Raw genomic sequence first — 16,438 nt, 5'->3', positions numbered from 1 at the left:
CCAGCGTGTTGGAGTCCTGAGCAGCTTCCAGAAGCTGTCTGTTCTTAGACCTTGCTAGCCCTGGGGATTCCTCAACGTCCACCCACAAGGAAGGGGCCCTGAAGCTCGCGGTGTTCCTGCAGACACTCAGTTGTGCACAGGAAACAAGCAGGTCAGGCTAGTGGCCATGTCAGCAGTGCTGGGATCCATGACCATCTCAGCAAGAATGACTACCTTGTCCACAAAATACACTGTGTGTTTAGTTGTTAAGAGTAAATCCACCTCCAGAGCAACTCTTGATAATATTTAAACTGTTTCAGTTGAAGAAATGTTCACCCAAATTGAGGGAAACACGAGCTCTGTTGTCAATTATGATAAACATTAAATTTTACCGAACTGTGTCTGAATTCAATGTCATTATTACATGTATGGTTTGTCTCAAATACTTGCGCATCCAAGAAATAAACATGAGGTAATGCAGAAAAGAAAAAACAAGAGTCTGTGTCTGACATCTTGGAGGACCCTGAATGTTTGATGGGTATTTATGTGAAATATATACATCCATGGGATTAAAGTCTATTCCCCAAATCTGCGGTTAATCCTTGAGCACAGCTGATTTCCTGACTAGCCCTTCAGCATCATTTCATTCCAGGACAAAGAGACCCCCAGGCATAGGGAGGGGACCCCAGGTGGGGCTGAGTTCTCGGAGGGCACAGTCAGCACCCTCCTCAGGTGGAGCCCCAGAGACTGGGACCTCCCTTCACTACTTTCCGATTTTTATAGACTGGTCCCTCCCGTATGCAAACATCCCCTTATGTCACAAGGTAAAAACAAAGTACCAGTTCACTTAAATTCGGGTTTCGCCTCATGCTTGAATAGATTTTCTGGGCTTCATGAATCCCATCTGCAAGAAGATGAATCCACTGTGGCTCTTCCTCTTCCTGGTGTCAGCTCCCAGAGGTGAGTTTCTCAGGGATTCAGACGTGAACACATGGGGAATCTGCATCTGAGCCCATGAGTCACCGTGGTTCTCTCTGTCCACAGGTGTCCTGTCCCAGGTGCAGCTGCAGGAGTCGGGACCCAGCCTGGTGAAGCCCTCACAGACCCTCTCCCTCACCTGCACTGTCTCTGGATTCTCATTAACCAGCTCTTATGTAGCCTGGGTCCGACAGCCTCCAGGAAAGGGGCTGGAGTGGGTTGGGATGATACATGGTGGTGGAAGCGCATATTATAACCCAACTCTTAAGTCCCGGCTCCGCATCACCACGGACACCTCCAAGAGCCAAGTCTACTTATCGCTGAGCAGCCTGACAACTGAGGACACAGCCGTGTATTACTGTGCGAGAGACACAGTGAGGGGAAGTCAGTGTGAGCCCAGACACAAACCTCCCTGCACGGAGGCCCGTTACCACCAGGGGGCGCACAGGACCCACCAAGTACAGGGCTGAGGCCTTGGGCAGCTGCAGATAAGGGCTGGGAGGGAATTCTTGTTAGAACCTGTGCTTTCCTCTTCCTGCCCAGGACCTCCACCAGACACCCTGTTCTGTATCGTACTATTTCATTGTTGTGGATTACGTTGTGTCTAGAAAATTTGTGTGCATGTACATATTTGCTTAATTTTATTTTTATTATAGTTATATATATATAAATATATCTATATCTATACATACACACACACATATAGTATACAGGAATTAAGGTTGTTTTTCATGTCTTTAGTTTTCTTTTTCACAAAGGAGCTCAGTACAACCCTGAGCCTCACCGAAATGTTCAGTGTGAGACTGATGTTTGTGAAACTGGTAAATATCCCAAGAAGGCACCTGAGACTTTTAAACATTATCAATTTTTGTCCTGTTTTTGTACATGTGGAAAGAAGAGACACAGCATCCTGCTTTCAGTCAACCTGCACAAGCAGGTTGAGTTCTGCAACATGCAGTGTTACAGACTCTAGTGCCAGAGCGCCCCAATTCTGCACATGCAATGATCCTCGTTATTCACAGATTACATATTTTCAAATTCAGCTACTTGCTAGCTTTTATTAGCACCCCAAAATTAATGCTGTCATTTTGTGATCTTTCACAGACATTTACAATGTGACCGGTTCTTTGAATCACCCAACACACACACACACACGCACACATTTCCAGCTGAGGTCAGTCAAGGTTATGCTCTCTTTTATTGTTTCAACTCCCGTCATGCAACTGAGCACTTTCTGGGGTCAAATTAGCGCCATGCTTTTCACATTTCCGTGATTCTTGGCGATTGTTTAAAGTAGTCCCAGGCATAGGGCTGAGGAACAGTCTAGTGTCCCTACGCACAAATGGCTGTGAGTGGACTTAGGGAAAATGTACATGAGACATCAGCTTCATTCAGGCATGCGTTATATGGCCATGGGTGCTGAAAATGATACTCATGTTTCCAATATAAAGTTCATCGGAAACCTGAAGACAAAACTCGCTGTTGCACATGGGATGCAGCCTTGGAAAGTTGGCTTAATTCCAAATACAGCCTGGCAAGTGGAGGCTTATGGCCAAGAAGAGGGTGGGGTGGAGTGCACTGGAAATTATTAAAAGAAGAAACAGAGGCTAAGGGGATTCTGGTTACAAAGACTCAAAAGGATTCTTGCTAAAGGGAGACCAGGGTGATCAGATACCGTGTGGGTGACAGGAGGTTTGATGGCTTTGATCAAATACTGCGGGTGATCAGAGTTCAAGGGTAGGGATTCTCATTATTCTCACTTAGCAGGGCCCTTGGCAAAACCTGGCCATGCACATATAAACACAGAAGCCCACAGGTCAAGACTACTTAAGAAGAGAATTACAAACATCCTGTTGGCTAAGGGGTGGTCAGGGGTCTTTTTCACACTTAACAAGAGGAATAATGAACAGACAAGTAAACCAGGGATGCACACAGAAACACAGAGAAAAGACCATCTGAGGACTCAGTGAGAAGAGGTCCATCTGCAAGCAAAGGAGAAAGGTCTGAGAAGGACCCAAACCTGCTGACACCGTGACCTTACACTTCTTGCCTCCAGGCCTGAGAAGAATCCATTGCTGTTGTTTGATCCAGCCAGTCTGTTTTTCTGTAATGGCCACACTAGCCAACGAGTACACCTATAGTATAGACGCAGATAGCCACATATGGAAATGGAAGTATCGTATTGGAAAAGAAACATCACCCATTCTTCAGAGGTGACATGAAGCTGTGTCCACCCTGGATCTCAGCCAGCACCCTCCTCCAGAGCCCTAGAGAAGGACCAGCCATGACCATCTTTATATGGAAACATGCTTCCCACCTGCACATCACACTCAGGCTCAAGGGGAAAGCACAGCACCTGTGCTACTCAGAGTCAGGGTTCTGAACTTCACTGACATAACTCTCTGAAAGTCAAAGCATTGATCAAAATGAACATGAAAATATTCTGGTCATTCCTCCTCTTGCGGGCATCCCTCAGCTGTGAGCATCTCCTGGGTCTGAGGAAGGTGGAGTTATGGGGTGACATCTGTGAACTGGGTGTCTCCTTGTTTCTCCTTCACCAGGTGTCGTGTCCCAGGTGCTGGTGCAGGAATCGAGCCCGGGACTATTGAAATCCCTCTCCCTTACCCGCTCAGTCTCTGGATTCTCCATCACAAACAGTGCTGGCTGCTGGGACTGGATCCCTCAGCCCCCAGGGAAAGGGCTGAGGTGACTGGGGTGCTTTGGTTCTGGGAATAGCACAGCATACAAGATGTCTCTCCAGAAATGACTCTCCACCTCCAGAGACACCTCACAAATTCAGTTTTCCCTGCAGCTCAGCTCCGTGATGACCTAGGACACAGCCCTGTGTTACTGTCCCAGATGGTTCAGTGAGAAGTCAGGGTGAGTCCAGACACGACCCTCCCTGCAGGGGCCGCTGCAACCACCAGGGGGAGCTCAGGGTCTTTAGGAAACAAGAGGACCCATTTCAGGGCAGGTGCAGAGGTTGGGATGGAGGGATTTTCTCTCAGAAGCTGTGGTTTCTCCACTGGATCATTGCCACCCCTGGAAGCCTCATCCACAATGATTCCAGGGAACTTTCTTGTCTCTAATCTTGAGACTTTTTCATGGAGTCAGACTTGTCTGTCTTTCCTCATCTATCTTTGGAAGAGCTGCACAGAAATATTTCTCCATGACACCTTTATTTGAAGGTTAGGTCACTACTTTCTGTTAATAGTTGTCAAGTTTTTAATCATTTAATGACATAAATAATTTTTACTGTTGAACTTTAAATCTGCTTTCCAGCATCAGATGGATTTCCAATTCCTCTCATCCTGAAAATCTCTCCAGTCCTGTCTGATGCAATCCCTTTCACTTGAATAGTATGAGTCATGTTGATATTCGGAAATTGATGTCCATACAGCACTGCAGTCATTCTCTGCTCAGAGGACATTTTGAAATGTCGGGACACAGGCCTGGCTGTAACATGTGGGCTGTGTTGCCTGCACCTTTTTATCTAGTGTGGAGATTGATAATAGGTAATTAGATAAAACAGAGAGAGAGATAAAATGGAACAGAAACAAGTATATCCTAATCGTATGGAAAATAACCATAAAAACTGACTACATAACCCATATTTAGGGAGTGGTAAAGGCTCGAAGGTGTAAAGATGATACAAGAACCCGTATGAACTTATTTGTATTAACATAAATATTTTTAAATCTTTTGAAAATTCTTTTCTAGCTCACTCCTCAATCCCATGGTGAGTGTCTGGTTTTCTCTCTAAGAAATTGACAAATATATTCCAATTGGCGGCTATTGGCATTCCTTCAAGCAAGCGGATGAGGGGCCTTTTGCTCTACATCATCCCCAATATTTGAATTGCTTATTATTTTGTGCTTTAACTGTTGTAATAAATGAGTAGCAGTATTTCATCGTCATGTTATTTTATGTTTCCTTAATGAAGACTCCTTTTAAAACTTTTATCTCTTCTATGTGTAGGTATCTTCAGATCACTGGCACAGTGTATATTATCTTCATTTTTTGTTGCTGTTGTTGAGCTGTTAATTTGCTGTATGTTCATGATACAAGTCCATGTGAATATGATACCAGAAAGCACATTCTCCAAGTCTGTGCCTAATTCCCTTATCAGTGAAGTTATTTTTACTATTGCTATTGTTGTTTTCAGAACAGAATTTTTAATGGATACAGAAAAATTACATATTTATATTATGAATGATTTTTGGTGTATTATATCTAAAAATTCATCTTGTAACTCAAGAGCACCCATAATTTCTGTCATGTCCATACTCCAGGCCACTTTCAGGGATGGAGCGTAAGTTCACCTTCTTGAAGGGAGGATGACAATGATGAGGTACCTGAATTTATTCCTTAAGGGAGATTTATCCTACCTTCCCCATTAGATATATTTATTCAATCTCTTTATATAAGTATGAGTCAAGATATTTGTTTCATACCTTGTGTTAAGGTCATATACTAAGGCATTTTCTTTGCTTCTGTAATTGTGACCACTTGTCAGCCATGGGGAGCTCTTTCAGATTGTCTACTGCATCCCATTTATGGGCCCCCAACCATTTGTGTGAACTTCCTTACTTTCTGGTGCTACAAGAGTCTGCAGGATAATCATGTGTATTCTCTTCTCTGGCCCTAGAATTAGCCATGCCTCAGCTGAGTTGCGGATCCTTTTCTGGAGAATAGTAATAGGAATCAGAAGATTGGGTATTAGGATACTAAGGTTGGTGTCCTGTCTACTGGGAGCATTGGCTCTAGACCCTATAAGCTGAAAGACTTTAGAAATATATCTGTGTGCACTACCCCACGTATACACACACACGTCTGCAACTAGCTCTGTATCTCACCTTCTGACCTGTGTTAAGGTAAATGTGAGACAATACTTACATCTCCAATCCTAGTGCAATATCACATGGTTGAATCCAGAGTTTCCACCTTGCTTGTCTGTTACTTTCCATCCAACAGTAAGAAACCTCTCTCCACCGATGCCATGCAGCTACTAATTTTTCAATTCCACATGCACAGTAGTAACTGAATGCTTAGCCTGACTCCTGATGGAAATACCGTTATCCACCAGGCTGTAGTGCTTACGTGCAGTGGCTTAGAACTTAGTCTTCAGACTCCACTCATTTCCAAAGTCACTTAGGTCAAAAACTACTTTCCCACCTTCTCCAGCCATGTTAATTCATAGATTCACTATGATATGAGGTATCATCTATACAGTGTGCATCGTTCCATCCTTCAGTCTCTGAACTTCTAAATGAAATTTATATTTATATTAAAAAGGTTCTCCTATTACTGTATATATTTTGACAAATTCATAGTGCTGTGTTTCCACCACTGCAATTTCATTGAGAGGAATTTCACTGTCCTTAAATATTGTCCATGTTTCACTTACCAAAAACCTTCTCCCAAATTCCTGTAAATGCTCATCTGACTGGTTCATATATAGACTTGCCTTTTCCCAAAGGTGAAATAGATGACACTGAATGTTTTCAGACCGAATTTTTAATTAGCAATATGCAATTAGGATTCCCTCATGTCCTTTCATGGTATAATAGTTTAATATTTAGATTGCTGAATACAATTTCACAGCATGGATACATCGCTCACTGTTTATCTGCTAATTTATGGAAGAACGTATTTGTGGCTTCCATTTTTTCCCAGTTGTAAATGAAGAGACCACAGTAATTCATGGGCAGTCGATGATGGAGCTCTAAGTATCAAGTCACTTGTGTAAATATTACGAGCATGACGTTGGGGTCCTACATGAAGCTCTGTCTAGGTGTGTAAGTGACGGCGGGGAGGAAGGGCTCTGGTGCAGAGACCGCTCAGCTGACCCAGGCCTCGTGCTGAAAGGAAGTCAGAGCCCAAGCAGTGTCCACACGAGGTGGACACAAGGCCCAGCCCTCAGACCAGGCTGAGCCCCCAGCCTACAGTCAGGGTCACCCTCCCTTACACGTGAGTGTGCATCACAGGAGCAGGTCCTGCAGCTGAACTTGAGCCTCTCACAGCGACCCGGCATGGGGCAGGGTGGGCTTCTCTTCCAGGCCCTCCGTAAGCAGAGACAGTGAACAAAATAAAGAGCTGCTGTCAGTGTAAACTGTCAGGGGTTCTGGCAGGGTTTTGTGCGTCAGTCAGCACCTGGAACATTATTATTCATTTCTGCGTGCGACCCTATTTCATATGTACTAAGTATATGGCACAGTGGGAATGGATGAGGGGACAAAGGTCACACCGTGAGTGGAGATGCTATGAAACAGTGCAGATCCAAGTCCAGGGCCAAGGTCCTCCTCCCGAGGATGCAGGAGGACCTAACCGTTCAGGCAGGAATCCTGAGCTGTCCCAGGTAGGAAGACACACCTGTGTGGATAGAGAGGTAACACCATCTGACTCACACTTCAGCAGGACCACGCTGACAATGGCGAGGTAGTTACTTAGGAGACGTTGGGACACTATTATCCCCTAACCACACTCGACCTCAAGGCATCCATTTCTAGTTTAATCTTGTAGTAGTTTTTATTCCATTCAGCAGCCTATGGCAGGATTAACATTCTTATTCTTTGTTATTCTGTGAGCATTTGTGTATCCAAGATTTAAATTTGTTGCTCTCTTGGTTCTTTAGTTATCTGATATAATGGTGAGATTTTGATAATGTGCAACTTGCCCCATTTTGAGGCTGTTTTAATAACACTAAATAAGAAGCATTTTCTCAGCTTCTCATCTCTCTGCATTTCCAAGACGAGTATCAGCTTTATTGTTACACTCAGAAACTGGACGCAGTTCCAATATCACACATCACCTTAATAAATAACCCAATCATGCTATGATCATTCTTGAAATGCAACCTGTTATTAACACCAAGGATTCTTGATACACACTAAAACATGAGAGTATTCACAAATATTTGTGCTGAGTAAAATAAGCCATAACAATAAAAATATATATATTTTTGATTTGAACATATAATATGTTCCCACTTTTATAAATTCTAGTACATGAAAAGTAACCTGAAGTAACAAGGGAAGATCAACAGTGATGTGGAGACAGGATGGAAGATAAGAAGGGACAGGAAGGAGGAAACCCAGAAACTACTGAAAATAATGAGGAATTGATTTGTTCTCTCCTGATAATGCTGATGCCTCCGTCAGTATTTATCACAGTGTTCATTCCGAGTGTGTGTGCTTTATTATATGTCAAGAACCTCATTAAAGTAATTACAAATAAAGAAATGCATGACTTGGGAGGGAAGGAGTGAAGGGAAGGTACTGAAACATAAGAGACTCTTGAAAATACTTCTCATCAACCCTGACCCCCTCCATATGTTTTAGGTAAACACTAGAATAGAGCAAAGTCATCATGACCTCAACAGGAGAGGGATCTGCAAACCTCACCCGGCAACTCCAGCTCTGTCCTCTAGTGGGTTCCAGGGAGCAGCCTGGCCCAGAGCTCAGGTGCAGATGCTGGACCTCACTGTCACCCCATGTTTCTCCTTGGACACTACACACACCCTCCATTCCTCTGGGTGTAGTTTACACCTCTAATATGAGGGTAACAATGACAGCTACATCACGGGATGTGAGTGCATATGTAAGATGACATATGGGTCCTAAGTGTTTACTGTGGAACAATCACACAATTAAAGTTATATTTCCCAAATGCTATCAACACCACAAAATCCAAGACTCTCACACCTGCTCTGAGACCCTGCCCTTTCTGAGGACATTCAACGACATAGCCTCTTATATACTAGAAGGTCATGCAAATAGGGTCCTTCCTCTGCTGATATAAAGCAGCCCCAGCCCTGACCCTGCAGCTCTGGGAGAGGAGCTCCAGCCCCGGATTCCCACGTGCTCCCATTCGAGCTTCAAGACAGAACACTCACCATGGATTTTGGGCTGAGCTGGGTTGTCCTTGTGGCTATTTTACAAGGTAATTTATGGAGAGCAAGAGACACTGAGGATGTGAGTGGATATGAGTGAGGGAATCAGTGGATGGGTGACAGTCTCCTGACCAGGATGTCTCTGTGTTTGCAGGTGTCCAGTGTGAGGTGCAGCTGGTGGAGTCTGGGGGAGGCTTGGTGAAGCCTGGGGGTTCTCTGCGACTCTCCTGTGCAGCGTCTGGATTCACCTTCAGTAGCTATGCCATGAGCTGGGTCCGCCAGGCTCCAGGGAAGGGGCTGGAGTGGATCTCAAGTATTAGTAGTAGTGGTGGTAACACATACTATGCAGACTCTGTGAAGGGCCGATTCACCATCTCCAGAGACAACTCCAAGAACACGCTGTATCTGCAAATGAACAGCCTGAGATCTGAGGACACGGCCGTGTATTACTGTGCGAAAGATACACAGTGAGGGGAAGTCAGTGTGAGCCCAGACACAAACCTCCCTGCAGGGAGACAGGAGGGGGGATGCAGGGGGCACTCAGGACACACAAGTGTGTGTTTCAGCCCCAGGAGCAGGTGCAGATGGTAGTTAAGGGTTGCTTCCCTCCAAGGGTCTGGGGTTTCCTCTCCATATAGCAGTTTTCCCTGGGGAACCTCTCTGGACTCATCCATGGTTCTTCAGTTACACATTCAGTCTCTCAATTAGAAAGACTTTTCGAAATAGGAGAATAAATGTCATATATGAAAGGCAGAGACTCAAATTTATATATTCAGGTTTTCCCTTGTCTAAATCTTGTCTAAATTGACCCGTTCCAATACTATTCCAGCGGATGTATAAACAGTTGAACGTATTCTTCCTTCCTCATTGTGATACCTCAGCCCTGCCCTACTGTAGACCAGCTGTCCCTGCCAGGATGCTGGCTGTTTACTTGCCTGCTAACCTCTTGCATGAGAAGCATAAATGCGCTGAGCAGCCCCGGATCCTCAGTGGGTCGCTGGGAAAGATGCCAGTTAGAGGGGACGTGGGTGGGGGTGTTTCTACATGTGCTCCTTGCTTCCAGGCCCAATAGAATCCCTATATGCTTATATAAGACCTGCATCCTCTTCTACTGTGCAGTTTATTTTATGTCAAATATTCATCATCAAAGCTATTACCAATAGACACATACGTAGTTGGCAGGGAACGTTTAGAGTCAGGTAGATAATGACATGAATTTTCAGAAGCTGCTGAAAACAAATCTATTCTCCTTTCTTCACCACAGCATCTTACGTGAGCACTAAAATGCAGGAAAATCACTCAGGTTCTCATTCCACGAAGAGTCCTGCAGACCTACAGGCAGACCCACCTCTGTCCAGGAACCTTTGCAGGGGAGGCCAGGTCCAGGGTGGAGAAGCCCAGGCCTCGACAGGAGGTCTCACTGTGTCCTGATGTGTGCTCTCCAGCACATCACCTGCCAAGTCCAGGCTGCAGTTTAGCTTCACATCTGTAAGATGCAGGTAAACCGATACCTACATCACATGCTTGGTGTGCATATGTAGAAACAAAATAATAAAAGAGGCCCTGAGTGTTGGCGCCCAGGGTAGGCCACCCGAAAATATGCCTCCAAGTGACTTAAGACAGAGCCAGTGCAGAGGGACATTCTGACCTTCCTCCCTGTCACCCTGAAGCAAGAAATAAACCTCCCATGTGAAAGGTGCTCTCCCCACATCTAGGCATGGAAATGAAATCGTCCTTCACCTCATGCTTTCCACCTGCCATTTTTCTGTGGAAAAATATTTAGCCAAAGAATAAGTTTAATCAGAGAAGCGAGCAAATGCAGAAAGAAGGGAAAACTGTCCAACAAGACTAAATAATAATAGTTTAGTCATTAAGCAAATCAAGGACCTTTGGTTCCTCCTCAAGGGCTGCAGATAATATTCTTGTCCATGTCCCATGAACCATCTTATAGATACTGAAACTGCCACCAGGAGGAAGAAGTTAACTCCATGATGACCAGACTGTAGCCATGACATAAGCTGCCACAATTCCAAGAACTGGCCTCAAGAAATGGGAACAAACCGACCCTGGACCTGAAGATTAACTCTACTTAAATCAATCAAGATGAGGCTGACCACACCAGCTCATGACCAACTGCAAGACGACTGTCACAGCTGACTCTGCCGTTTCTGCCTGTAGCCCCGCCTTCCGCCTATAAAATCTCTTTCCCACAGATGCTCAGTGCGGGGTGGCCTTTGGAGAGAAGTCTGTCCCCCACCCCCGGGTGCAGGCAGCCAAATAAAGCAAACTTTCCTTTCACCAACTTTGCCTCTTTATTGGCTTTTCAGGACCGAGCAGCCGAACCGTGCTTTCCTTTGCAGAGGGACACTCTTATCACCAGGGATGGGGAATTCATGCCTGGAAGCCTCTATGAACAAACCTTGTTCCTTCTTTTTTTTTTTTTTTTTTTTTTTTGCGGTACGCGGGACTCTCACCACTGTGGCCTCTCCCACTGCGGAGCACACGCTCCGGACGCGCAGGCTCAGCGGCCATGGCTCACGGGCCCAGCCTCTCCGCGGCATTTGGGATCTTCCCGGACTGGGGCACGAACCCGTGACCCCAGCATCGGCAGGCAGACTCAACCACTGCGCCACCAGGGAAGCCCAGAGCTCCGTTTTGTTAAGGGGTCCCAGGGTGATTTCTGTTGTTATTTTGGCAGGACCTGTTCTGAGGAGTGGCTGGAATCTTTGCATTATTGTCATCTTATCTAGAAGACTGCTGTGTTCTAGAGAGAACAAACTAAACAAGTTGGTTAAAAGAAGGCAGGGGTCAAAGATCAGTAAAAGAATTGTTGTAACCAGGGGCCCAAGTAGCAGTAAGAACCAGGTTATGTTTCATAACAGTTTTTGATGGTGGTCCAGGTAGTGTCAGCACTTGGGTTACCCTGTCCAAAGTTAGAATGACCATATCGTAACAATAAATTTTACCCGTGACGGATCTGAGTTTATCAATGATTGTAACTCGAAACATTCAATGGATTTAGCAATGGTTGAAAACAAAATCAATACCTTGAATTATTTTTATTAATTTTAATTTATGTTGCCCCAGAGAAGAGTTTGACAATTACAATTTCAGTTGCACATTTTCATAATTTTGACTTATACCTCTTAAAATTTAGATACCACGTTGTTTCATAATAAATGTTTCATCTACATCCCTCACATTTGAAACTGGATTCCAAGTGGATCTAGAAGATGTAATGTGAGGAGAGCGAATGTCTCTTTATTCAGTAACATCTAAGGCAACAAATCTAACATCACATGTGGACGCCGCTGATTTCCAAGTATACTTCCAGCTTCTTTTTTACTCAGTGGTTCCAAAAAAGATACAAAATGACCTAAACCATCTGGTCTCAATGTTCCTGAAGTCCACACCTCATTCTGAGCTTATACCCTCAAGATTTTATAAGGGAAAACACAGACACCATCAGAAGGACCTGTCCACGTGGCCCCCATGAACCCACCACCATCAGCCCTTCTCCCTCCCATCACGATGGTCAGGCCCTTTTGCTGTGACCATCACTGGTAACCAGCAAAGCAATATGACTTAAGTCTCCCCACTTCATTTCCCATCACCCACTGGGTGTCTCTAATGGATATCCCCTCTGGCATTACCATATGATCTGGTCTCCAGACATAATTCCTTCCAATTAGATCCACAAAGGAAAAATAACTTTTTTTAGTCCGGGTGCCCTAACACATTTTTGCTAGGGTTAAATAGACCCTAACAACACATCCCCAACCACTGAAACATAAAGACACCTCTTATATATCCTTCTATGTTAACATGAATTTGGCTGGATCTCCTCTACTCCACCATCTCAAGAAGGGCAGGTCTGATGCTGGGATATCTGTACAAATGCAGGCCCTTCTTCCACCTGCTGAATAATGGGCCCACCTGGTTCTAGGTTTTAGATGCCATCCCTTCCGCTCCCCTATCCCACAGCGTATCAGCTCAATTTTCAGGTCCTGACAACAGGGTCCAGACTTGTCCTGTGATTCTTGCCCATATTACTTTTGTTGTTTCTCCTATTATCGCCATTCAAGCAGGCAGATTCTTTAGAATTTAATTTACTCTGCAAATATTATTGGAAAAGCTAGAAGAAGTATAGTACTCTGTTCATAAACTTGTATGGAGTAAATATCTTCTCAAAGACAGCGGGCTCGACATCAGTCAGTGTACAGGTGAAATCACTGGGCTGAGGGAGAGCTGACCTGCCCCAGACCCACAGGTGTGACCTCTCAGGACAGGAGTGGAGCCAGCGCTACATGTACAGGGTGTCAGCCAGAGATGGGGACTCACGTTGGTCTTTCTGGTTCCCAGGAGAAGTAACATCACTGATGACTCTCATGTCAACATTCAGCACCCCTGGCAAACACACTATAAATTTCAGACATACCATTACCATCGTGATCCCCAGTTTACATCCTTGAAGAATGAAATACAGATGGTGAGGTCACATCCTCAGTACCCACAGCGAGATGCGATGGAGCTGTGCTCTGCTCTCCAGCACCATCTACTTAAATGACCTCAGGCACAGTCCCAGGACTCAGTGACTCAGGGACTCAGGAAAGCTCTCACGTGGACTTTTCAAGGGAACCTGCTTCCTGAGGTGAGGACTTTCCTCTGACCATGACACCCACATACTCTGCAAGCCATTCACTTTGAAGGTTTACTTCCAAGAATCATGCATGTTCTCTCACCCAGTGCAGTGGGAACTGTGTTCCCTGAGCTCCAATGTCACTGGCTGTCACAGGGAGAGTAAAAATGAACACTTCTAGAAGGAGTGAGTCTGTGCACTGTGACCAGGTCACCTGCCCAGCATGTTGGAGTCCTGAGGAGCTTCCAGGAGCTGTCTGTTCTTAGACCTTGCTAGCCCTGGGGATTCCTCAACGTCCACCTGCAAGGAAGGAGCCCTGAAGCTCGCACTGTTCCTGCAGACACTCAGTTGTGCACAGGAAACAGGCAGGTCAGGCTTCAGGCCATGTCAGCAGTGCTAGGATCCATGACCATCTCAGCAAGAATGATTACCTTGTCCACAAAATACACGGTGTGTTTAGTTGTTATGAATAAATCCACCGCCAGGGTAACTCTTGATAACATTTAAACTGTTTCAGGTGAAGAAATGTTCACCCAAGTTAAGGGACACACGAAGTCCGTTGTGAATTATGATAAACATTAAATTTTACCTCACTCTGTCTGAATTCAATGTTATTATTACATGTATGGTTTGTCTCAAATACTTGCATATCCAGGAAATAAACATGAGGTAATGCAGGAAGGAAAAAACAAGAGTCTGTGTCTGACATCTTGGAGGGCCCTAATGTGTGATGGGTATTTATGTGAAATATATACATCCATGGAATTAAAGTCTACTGCCCAAATCTGCCGTTAATCCTTGAGCACAGCTGATTTCCTGACTAGCCCTTCAGCATCATTTAATTCCTGGACACTGAGTCCCCCAGGCATAGGGAGGGGACCCCAGGGGGGGCTGAGTTCCCTGAGGAAACAGTCAGCAGCGTCCTCAGGTGGAGTCCCAGAGACTGGGACCTCCCTTCACTACTTTCTGCTTTTTATAAAAAGGTCCCTCCCTTATGCAAATATCCCCTTAGACCACAAGGTAAAAACAAAGTACCTGTTCACTTAAATTCGGGTTTCTCCTCATGCTTGAAGAGAATTTCTGGGCTTCAGGAATCTCATCTGCAAGAAGATGAATCCACTGTGGTTCTTCCTCTTTCTGGTGTCAGCTCCCAGAGGTGAGTTTCTCAGGGATTCAGACGTGAACACCTGGGGAAGCTGCATCTGAGCCCATGAGTCACCGTGGTTCTCTCTGTCCACAGGTTCCCTGTCGCAGGTGCAGCTGCAGGAGTCGGGACCCAGCCTGGTGAAGCCCTCACAGACCCTCTCCCTCACCTGCACTGTCTCTGGATTCTCATTAACCAGCTATGGTGTATCCTGGGTCCGACAGCCTCCAGGAAAGGGGCTGGAGTGGGTTGGGGGTATATATGGTGGTGGAAGCGCATATTATAACCCAACTCTTAAGTCCCGGCTCCGCATCACCACGGACACCTCCAAGAGCCAAGTCTACTTATCGCTGAGCAGCCTGACAACTGAGGACACAGCCGTGTATTACTGTGCGAAAGACACAGTGAGGGGACTTCAGTGTGAGCCCAGACACAAACCTCCCTGCACGGAGGCCCGTTACCACCAGGGGTCGCACAGGACTCACCAAGTACATGGCTGAGGCCTTGGGCAGCTGCAGATAAGGGCTGGGAGGGAATTCTTGTTAGAACCTGTGCTTTCCTCTTCCAGCCCAGGACCTCTACCAGAGACCCTGTTCTGTATCCTAATGTTTCTTTGTTGTGGATTATGCGGTGTGTAGAAAATTTTGTGTGCATGTACATATTTGCTTAATTTTTATTTTTATTACAGTTGTGTATATATATATATATTCATATGCATAGACACATATAATACTCAAGAATTAAGGTTGTTTGTCATTTCTTTATTTACCTTTTTCTCAAAGGAGCTCAGTACAACCCTGCGGCTCACCATAATTTTCAATTTCAGCCTGAAGTTCGTGAAACTTGTAAATATCCTGACAATGCACAGGAGATTTTTAAACAGTATTAATTGTTGTTTTGTTTTTGTAGATGTGGAAGGAAGAGACACACCCTCCTGTTTTGGGGCACCTGCACAAGCATTCTGAATTCTGTAGCAGGCAGCGTTATAGACTCTAACGCCAGAGCGCTCCAATACTGCACATGCAATTATCCTCGTTATTCACAGATTCCATAAGTGCAAATTCACCTACTTCTACCTTTTATGAGCACCCCAAAATAAATACTGTCATTTTGTGGTCATTCACGGACATTGACAATGCAGCTGCTTGTTTGAATCATGCAACACACATGCGCGCGCACACACACACACACACACACACACACACACACACACATTCCCATCTGAGGTCAGTCAAGGTTATGCTCTCTTTTCTTGTTTCAACTCCCGTCCTGTAATTGAGCACTTTCTGGGGTCAAATTAGCGCCATGCTTTTCACATTTCCGTGATTCTTGGCGATTGTTTAAAGTAGTCCCAGGCGTAGGGCTGAGGAAGAGTCTAGTGTCCCTACGCACAAGTGGCTGTGAGTGGACTTAGGGAAAATGTACATGAGACATCAGCTTCATTCACATATGAGTTATATGGCCATGGGTGGTGAAAATGATACTCATGTCTCCAATATAAAGTTCATCCAAAACCTGAAGACAAAACTCGCTGTTGCCTATGGGATGCAACCTTGGAAACTTAGCTTAATTCCAAATAGAGCCTGGCAAGTGAGGGCTTATGGCCAAGAAGACAGTGGGGTGGAGTGAACTGGAAATTATTAAGAGAAGATGTACAAGCTAGGGGGATTCTGGTTACATAGCCTCAAAAGGATTCTTGCTAAAGGGAGACCAGGGTGATCAGATACCACGTGGGTGATAGGAGGTTTGATGGCTTTGATCAAATACTGAGGGTGATCAGAGTTCAAGGGTAGGGGATTCTCATTAT

At 45.1% G+C, this 16,438-nt stretch overlaps 1 long non-coding RNA gene across 1 annotated transcript; it reads left to right on the top strand.

The window, feature by feature from the left end:
* Positions 1 to 14,528: 14,528 nt before the first annotated feature.
* Positions 14,529 to 15,760, top strand: LOC149750380 (uncharacterized). Its single transcript, XR_016392295.1, has 2 exons — positions 14,529 to 14,643; positions 14,728 to 15,760. It is a non-coding gene; the product is annotated as an uncharacterized LOC149750380 (long non-coding RNA).
* Positions 15,761 to 16,438: the final 678 nt, after the last annotated feature.

This window comes from Delphinapterus leucas, chromosome 2 (genome assembly GCF_059928025.1).
Source record: "Delphinapterus leucas isolate spDelLeu-1000000601 "Yukka" chromosome 2, BTC_Dleu_Yukka2, whole genome shotgun sequence".
Lineage (NCBI taxonomy): Eukaryota > Metazoa > Chordata > Mammalia > Artiodactyla > Monodontidae > Delphinapterus > Delphinapterus leucas.
Note: the sequence above shows the minus strand (reverse complement) of the source record. Positions and strands in the feature narration are given on the sequence as shown.